This window comes from Capsicum annuum, chromosome 3, assembly GCF_002878395.1.
Source record: "Capsicum annuum cultivar UCD-10X-F1 chromosome 3, UCD10Xv1.1, whole genome shotgun sequence".
In the NCBI taxonomy this organism is placed as follows: Eukaryota; Viridiplantae; Streptophyta; class Magnoliopsida; order Solanales; family Solanaceae; genus Capsicum; species Capsicum annuum.
This window is the reverse complement of record NC_061113.1, coordinates 241,524,384-241,533,572: the sequence shown is the minus strand read 5'-3', so window position 1 is coordinate 241,533,572 and position 9,189 is coordinate 241,524,384.

The window sequence follows — 9,189 nt, the reverse complement described above, 5'->3', positions numbered from 1 at the left end:
CCTTACTTTTGTTCAGGACCCTCCTAAAAATAAGACTTTACTTTTGTTTAGGACTCTCCTTAAAAATGAAATTTCACATTCTGTTCAGGACCCTCCTGAAAAATAGGATTTTACTTTAGGTTAGGATACTCCTGAAAAATAGAACTTTACTTTTTGTTTCGGACCCTCCTAAAAATGGGACTTTATTTTCTGTTCTGGACCCTTCTGAAAAATAGAACATTACTTTTGTTCAGGACTCTCCTGAAAAATAAGATTTTATTTTTTATTCAAGACTCTCCTGAAAATAGGATTTTTCTTTCAATTCAGGACCATCCTGAAAAATGGGATATTACTTTTGTTCAGGACCCTCCTGAAAATTAAGATTTTACTTTCTATTCAAGACTCTCCAGAAAATGGAATTTTACTTTCTGTTTAGGACCCTCCTGAAAAATGGGACATTACTTTTGTTCAAGAATCTCCTAAAAAATAAGATTTTAATTTCAGTTCAGGACCCACCAGAAAAATGGTATTTTACTTTCTGTTCAGGACCCTTCTGAAAATGGGATTTCACTTTATGTTCAGGACCCTCCTGAAAAATGAGATTTTATTTTCTACTTAGGACCCTCCAAAAAAATCGAATTTTACATTTAGTTCTTGACCCTCCTAAAAATTGGGACTTTACTTTCTGTTCAGGACCCTCCTCAAAAATGAAACTTTACTTTCTGTTCAGGACCCTCCTGAAAAATGGAATTTTATATTATATAAAGGACCCTGCAGAAAAATAGGATATTACTTTCTATTTAGGACCCTCCTAGATAATGTTATTTTACTTTCAGTTCAGGACCCTCCTAAAAAATGGGATTTTACTTTCTGTTTAGGACTTTCCTGAAAAATAGGACCTTACTTTTGTTCAGGACCCTCCTAAAATTAGGACTTTACTTTTGTTCAGGACTCTCCTGAAAAAAGGGATTTTACTTTTTGTTCTCGACCCTCCTGAACAATGAGATTTTACTTTCTGTTTAGGACCCTCCTAAAATATGGGATTTTACTTTATTTTTAGGAACCTCCTAAAAAATGGGATTTCACTTTAAGTTTAGAACCCTCCTGAAAAATGGAACTTTACTTTCTGTTCAAGACCCTTCTGAAAAAAGTGAATTTAGTCTGTTCAGGACCCTCCTAGAAAATGGGATTTTACTTTCTATTCAGGAACCACTTGAAAAATAGGATTTTACATTTTGTTCAGGACCCTCCTGAAAAATGGGATCTTACTTTATATACAGGCCCCTCCTGAAAAATGGGATATTACTTACAGTTCAGGACCCTCCTGAAAAATAAGATTTTACTTTCTGTTCAGGACCCTTCTGAAAAATGGGATTTTACTTTCTGTTTAGGACCCTCCTTAAAAATAGGACTTTTCTTTTGTTCAGGACCCTTCGGAAAATGGGATTTTACTTTCTTTTCAGGACCCTCCTAAAATATGGGATTTCTGTTTATGTTCAGGACCCTTCTGAAAAATAGGATTTTACTTACTATTTCGGACACTCCTGAAAAATTGAATTTCGTTTTCTGTTTAGGACCCCTCAGATAAATGGGATTTTACTTTATTTTTAGGACCCACCTAAAAAATGGGATTTTAATTTCTGTACAGGACCCTTCTGAAAAATGGGATTTAACTTTATGTTCAGGACCCTCCTGAAAAATGGGATTTTACTTTCTTCTCAGGACCCTCTAAAAATTAAAATTTTACTTTCTGTTTAGAACCCTCCTAAAAAATGGGACTTTATTTTCTATTCTGGACACTCCTAAAAAATAGGATATTACTTTTGTTCAGGATCCTCCTGAAAAATAATATTTTATTTTTTATTCAGGACTCTCCTAAAAATAGGATTTTACTTTCTGTTCAGGACCCTTCTGAAAAATGGGATTTTACTTTCTGTTTAGGACCCTCCTTAAAAATAGGACTTTTCTTTTGTTCAGGACCCTTCGAAAAATGGGATTTTACTTTCTTTTCAGGACCCTCCTAAAATATGAGATTTCTGTTTATGTTCAGGACCCTCCTGAAAAATAGGATTTTACTTACTATTTCGGACACTCCTGAAAAATGGGATTTCGTTTTCTGTTTAGGACCCTTCAGATAAATGGGATTTTACTTTATTTTTAGGACCCACCTAAAAAATGGGATTTTAATTTCTATACAGGACCCTTCTGAAAAATGGGATTTAACTTTATGTTCAGGACCCTCCTGAAAAATGGGATTTTACTTTCTTCTCAGGACCCTCTAAAAATTGAAATTTTACTTTCTGTTTAGAACACTCCTGAAAAATGGGACTTTATTTTCTGTTCTGGACACTCCTAAAAAATAGGACATTACTTTTGTTCAGGATCCTCCTAAAATATAAGATTTTATTTTTTATTCAGGACTCTCCTAAAAATAGGATTTTACTTTCTGTTCAGGACCCTCCTGAAAAATGGGACATTACTTTTGTTCAGGCCCCTTCTGGAAAATAAGATTTTACTTTTAGTTCAGGACTCTCCAGAAAATGGAATTTTACTTTCTGTTCAAGACTCTCCTGAAAAATGGGACATTACTTTTTTTCAAGAACCTCCTGAAAAATAAGATTTTATTTTTAGTTCAGGACCCACCAGAAAAATGGCATTTTACTTTCTGTTCAGGACCCTTCTGAAAATGGGATTTAACTTTATGTTCTGGACCCTCCTGAAAAATGGGATTTGATTTTCTACTCAAGACCCTCCTAAAAAATCGAATTTTACTTTTTGTTCTGGACCCTCCTAAAAAATGGGACTTTACTTTCTGTTCAGGACTCTCGTGAATTAAGGGATTTTGCTTTATGTTCTAAACCCTCATGAAAAATGTGATTTACATTCTATTCAGGACCCTCTTAAAAAATGGTATTTTACTTTCTTCTCAGGATCATCCTATGAAATCGAATTTTACTTTCTGTTCAGGACCCTCTTGAAATAAGGGATTTTGCTTTATGTTCTAGACCCTTATGAAAAATGTGATTTACATTCTGTTCAGGACCTTCCTACAAAATGAGAATTCACTTTTTGTTCAGGAACCTCCTGAAAAATGAGATTTTATGTTCTGTTGAGAAACCTCCTAAAAAATAGGATTTCACTTTATGTTCAGGAACCTCTTGAAAAATGGGATTTCACTTTCTGTTCAAGAACTCCTGAAAAATGGTATTTTACTTTATGTTTAGGACCCTCCTGAAAAATAGGACTTTACTTTCTGTTCAAGAGCCTCCTGAAAAATGGGATTTTACTTTCTGCTCTAGACCCTCCTGAAAAATGGGACTTTACTTTTGTTCAGGACCCTCCTGAAAAATAGAATTTTTACTTTCTGTTCAAGAACCTCCTGAAAAATAGGATTTTACTTTCTTCTCAGGACCCTCCTGAAAAATGGGACTTTACTTTTGTTAAGGACCTTCCTGAAAAATGGGATTTTTACTTTCAGTTCAGGACCCTCCTAAAAATGGGATTTCAATTTTTTATCAGGACCCTTCTGAAAAATAGGATTTCACTTTATGTTCAGGACCCTCCTGAAAAATTAAATTTTAGTTTCCGTTTAGAACCCTCCTAAACAATGTGATTTTACTTTCTGTTCAGGACCCTCCTAAAATATAGGATTTCTCTTTATGTTGAGGACCTCCCTGAAAAATGGGATTTTACTTACTGTTCAGGACACACCTGAAAAATGAGATTTCAGTTTTCTTTTAGGACCCACCTGATAAATGGGATTTTACTTTCTTTTCAGGACCCTTCTAAATAATGGGATTTCACTTTATGTTAAGGACCCTCCAGAAAAATAGAACTTTACTTTCAAATCAACACCCTTCTAAAAAATGGGATCTTACTTTATATACAGGACCCACCTGAAAAATGGGTTATTTCTTTATGTTCAGGACCTTCCTGGAAAATAGGAATTTCTTTCTGTTCAGGACCCACCTGAAAAATGGGATTATGCTTTCTGTTCAGGACCCTCCATAAAAATAGGAATTTACTTTTGTTCAAGACCCTTCTTAAAATGGGATTTTACTTTCTGTTTAGGACCCTCTTAAAATATGAGATTTTTAATTATGTTCAGGACGCTCCTGAAAAATTGGATTTGTCTTACTGTTCAGGACACTCCTGAAAAATGGGATTTCACTTTCTGTTTAGGACCCTCCTGATAAATGGGATTTTACTTTCTTTTCAGCACCCTCCTGAAAAATGAGATTTCACTTTATCTTTAGGAACCTCCTGAAAAATGAGATTTTACTTTAAGTTTAGGACCCTCCTGAAATTTGGAACTTTACTTTCTGTTCAAGACTCTCTTAAGAAATAGAATTTTACATTCTGTTCAGGACCCTCCTTTAAAATGGGAATTTACTTTTGTTCAGGACCCTTCTGAAAAATGGGATTTTACTTTCTGTTCAGGACCCTAAAAAACAAATAGGATTTTACTTTCTATTTAGGACCCTCCTGAAAAATGGGATTTCACTTTATGTTCAGGACCCACTTAAAAAATTGGATTTTACTTTCTATTCAGGACCCTCCTGAAAATGGAATTTCAGTTTCTGTTTAGCTCCCTCCTAAAAATAGGACTTTACTTTTGATTCAGGACCCTTCTAAAAAATAGTACTTTACTTTCTATTCCGGACCCTCCTGGAAAATGGGAATTTACTCTGTGGGAAAATAGGATTTTACTTTATGTTCAGGACCCTCCTAAAAAATGGGATTTCACTTTATGTTCAGGACCCTTTTGAATAATTAGATTTTACTTTCTGTTCAGGACCCTCCTAAAAAATGGGACTTTACTATTGTTCTAGACACCCCTGAAAAATGAGATTTTACTTTCTATTCAGGATCCTTCTTAAAATAGGATTTTACTTTCTGTTCAGGACCCTTCTGAAAAAATGGGATTTGACTTTATGTTCAGGAACCTCATGAAGAATGGGATTTTTCTTTCTGTTCATCACTCTCTTTAAAAATGAGATTTTACTTTTTGTTCAGGACCCTCCTGAAAAAGGGGACATTACTTTTTGTTCATGACCCTCCTGAAAAATTGTATTTTACTTTCTGTTCAGGACCCTCCTAAAAATGGGACTTTACTTTTGTTCAGGACACTCCTGAAAAATTGATTTTATTTTTTATTTAGGACCCTCCTATGAAATCGAATTTTACTTTTGTTCAGGACCCTCCTGAATTAAGGGATTTTGCTTTATGTTCTAAACCCTCTTGAAAAAAGTGATTTACATTCTATTCCGGACCCTCCTATGAAATCAAATTTTACTTTCTGTTCAGAACCTTCCTGAAATAAAGGATTTTGCTTTATGTTCTAGACCCTCATGAAAAATGTGATTTACATGCTGTTCAAGACCCTCCTACAAAATGAGATTTTACTTTTTGTTCAGGAACCTCCTGAAAAATGAGATTTTATGATCTGTTGAGAAACCTCCTGAAAAATAAGATTTCACTTTATGTTCAGGACCCTCCTGAAAAATAGGATTTTAATTTCTGTTCAGGACCCTCTAGAAAAATAGGATTTTACTATTGGTTCAGGACCCTCCTAAAAATTGGACTTTATTTTCTGTTTCGAACCCTCCTGAAAAATGGGTCATTACTTTTGTTTAGGACCCTTCGGAAAAATAAGATTTTACTTTCTATTCAGGATCCTCGTGAAAATGAGATTTTACTTTCTGTTCGGATCTCTCCTAAAAAATGGGACATTACTTTTGTTTAGGACTCTCATGAAAAATAAAATTTACTCTTTGTTCAGGACCCACCTAAAAAATGGGATTTTAATTTCTTTTTAGGACCCTTCTGGCAAATGGGATTTCACTTTATGTTCAGGACCCTCCTGAAAAATGGGATTTTACTTTCTTCTCAGGACCCTCCTAAAAAATGGAATTTAATTTTTGTTTTGGACCCTCCTGAAAAATGGGACTTTACATTCTGTTCAGGAGCCTCCTGTAAAATGGAACTTTACTTTCTGTTCTGGACACTCCGAAAAAGGGGGAATTTACTCTATTTTGGACCCTTTTGAAAAATGGGATTTCACTTTCTTTTCAGCACTCTCCTGAAAAATGGGATTTTACTTTTTGTTCAGGACCCTACTGAAAAATGGGATTTTACTTACTGTTCAGGACACCTGAAAAATGGGATTTTAGTTTCTGTTCAAGACCCTCCTGATAAGTGGAATTTTACGTTCTTTTCAGGACCCTCCTAAAAAATAGGATTCCACTTTATGTTAGGGATCCTCCTGGAAAATGGAACTTTACTATCTGTTCAAGAACCTCCTCAAAAAAGGGAATTTTCTCTGTTCAGGACCCACCTGGAAAATAGTATTTTCAATTCTATTCAGGATCCACTTGGAAAATAGGCTTTTACTTTTTATTCAGGACCCTCCTAAAAAATGGGATTTTACTTTCTGTTCAGGACCCTCCTGAAAAATGGGATTTTACTTTCTATTCAGGACCCTCCTTAAAAATAGGACTTTACTTTTGTTCAGGACTCTCCTGAAAATGGGAATTTACTTTCTGTTCAGGACTCTTCTGAATAATGAGATTTTACTTTTTGTTCACGACCCTCCTGAAAAATGATATTTTACTTTCTGTTTGGGTCCCTCCTAAAATATGGGATTTTTTTTTATGTTCAGTACCCTCCTAAAAAATGGGATTTTACTTACTGTTCAAGACACTCCGAAAAAATAGGATTTCACTTTCTGTTTAGGACCCCCCTGAAAAATGGGATTTCACTTTATCTGAAGGAACATCTGAAAAATTGGATTTTACGTTCCGTTTCGGACACTACTGAAAAATGGGATATTAGTGTAAGTTTAGGACCCTCCTGAAAATTGGAACTTTAGTTTCTGTTCAAGACCCTCTTAAAAAATGAAATTTTACATTCTGTTTAGGACCCTCCTTAAAAATAGGACTTTACTTTTGTTCAGGACCCTTCTAAAAAATGGAATTTTACTTTCTTTTTAGGACTCTCAAGAAAATTAGGATTTCACTTTCTGTTTAGGACCCTCCTGAAAAATGAGATTTCACTTTATGTTCAGGATCGACCTGAAAAATTGGATTTTACTTTATATTCAGGACCCTCCTAAAAATGGAATTTCACTTTCTGTTCAGGTCCCTTCTAAAAATGGGACTTTACATTCAATTCAGGACCCTTCTATAAAATAGGACTTTATTTTCTTTTCAGGACCCTCCTGGAAAATAGGATTTTACTTTTTGTTCAGGACCTTCCTAAAAAATGGGATTTTACTTTCTGTTCAGGACCCTCCTAAAAAATGGGATTTTTCTTTCTGTTCAGGACCCTCTTTAAAAATAGGACTTTACATTTGTTTGGGACCCTCCTGAAAATGGGAATTTACTTTCTGTTCAGGACTCTCATGTAAAATGGGATTTTACTTTTTATTCATGACCCTTCTTAAAAATGGGGTTTTACTTTCTGTTCGAGACCCTCCTAAAGTATGGGATTTCTTTTTATGTTCAGTACCCTCCTAAAAAATGGGATTTTACTTACTGTTCAGGACACTCCTAAAAAATGAGATTTCACTTTCTGTTTAGGACCCTCCTTAAAAATAGGACTTTACTTTTATTCAGGACCCCCCTATGAAATCTAATTTTACTTTCTTTTCAGGACCCTTCTGAAATAAGGGATTTCTCTTTATGTTCTAGACCCTCCTGAAAAATGTGATTTACATTCTATTCAGGACCCTCCTACAAAATGAGATTTTACTTTTTGTTCAGGAACCTCCTGAAAAATAAGATTTTATGTTCTGTTGAGAAACCCCCTGAAAAATAGGATTTCACTTTATGTTCAAGACCCTCCTGAAAAATGGGATTTTACATTCTGTTCAGGACCCTCCGGAAAAATAGGATTTTACTTTATGTTCAGGACACTCCTGGAAAAATAAATTTTACTATTTGTTTAGGACCCTCTTAAAAATTGGACTTTATTTTCTGTGTCGAACCCTCCTGAAAAATGGGTCATTACTTTTGTTCAGGACCCTCCTGAAAATAAAATTTTACTTTCTGTTCAGGACCCTCGTGAAAATGGGATTTTAGTTTCTGTTCAGGTCTCTCCTAAAAAATGGGACATTACTTTTGTTTAGGACCCTCCTGAAAAATAAGATTTACTTTTTATTCAGGACCCACCTAAAAAATGGGATTTTAATTTATTTTAGGAACCTTCTGGAAAATGGGATTTCACTTTATGTTTAGGACCCTCCTAAAAAATGGAATTTAATCTTTGTTTTGGACCCTCCTGAAAAATGAGACTTTACTTTCTGTTCAGGACCCTCCTGAAAAATGGAACTTTACATTCTGTTCAGGACCCTCCTAAAAAAAGGGAATTTACTCTATTTAGGACCCTTTTGAAAAATGGGATTTTTACTTTCTTTTCTGCTCTCTCCTTAAAAATGGGAATTTATGTTTTGTTCAGGACCCTACTGAAAAATAGGATTTTACTTTCTGTTCAGGACCCTCCTAAAATATGGGATTTCTCTTAATGTTTAGGACCCTTCTGAAAAATGGGATTTTACTTACTATTCAGGACACACCTGAAAAATGGGATTTCAGTTTCTGTTCAAGACCCTACTGATAAGTGGAATTTTACTTTCTTTTCAGGACCCTCTTTAAAAATGGGATTCTACTTTATGTTCAGGATCCTCCTGAAAAAGGGAACTTTACTTTCTCTTTCAAGACCCTATTGAAAAAAGGGAATTTACTCTGTTCAGGACCATCTTGGAAAATGATATTTTACATTCTATTCAGGATCCACTTGGAAAATAGGCTTTTAAATTTTGTTCAGGACCCTCCTAAAAAATGGGATTTTACTTTTTGTTCAGGACCCTCCTGAAAAATGGGATTTTACTTTCTGTTCAGGACCCTACTTAAAAATAGGACTTTACTTTTGTTCAGGACCCTCTTGAAAATGGGAATTTACTTTCTATTCAGGACTCTCCTGAAAAATGAGATTTTACTTTTTGTTCACGACCCTCCTGAAAAATGGGATTTTACTTTCTGTTCGGAACCCTCCTAAAATATGGGATTTCTTTTTATGTTCAGTAACCCTCCTAAAAAATGGGATTTTACTTAATCTTCAAGACACTCCTAAAAAATTGGATTTCAATTTCTGTTTAGGACCCTCCTGAAAAATGGGATTTCACTTTATCTTTAGGAACATCCTGAAAAA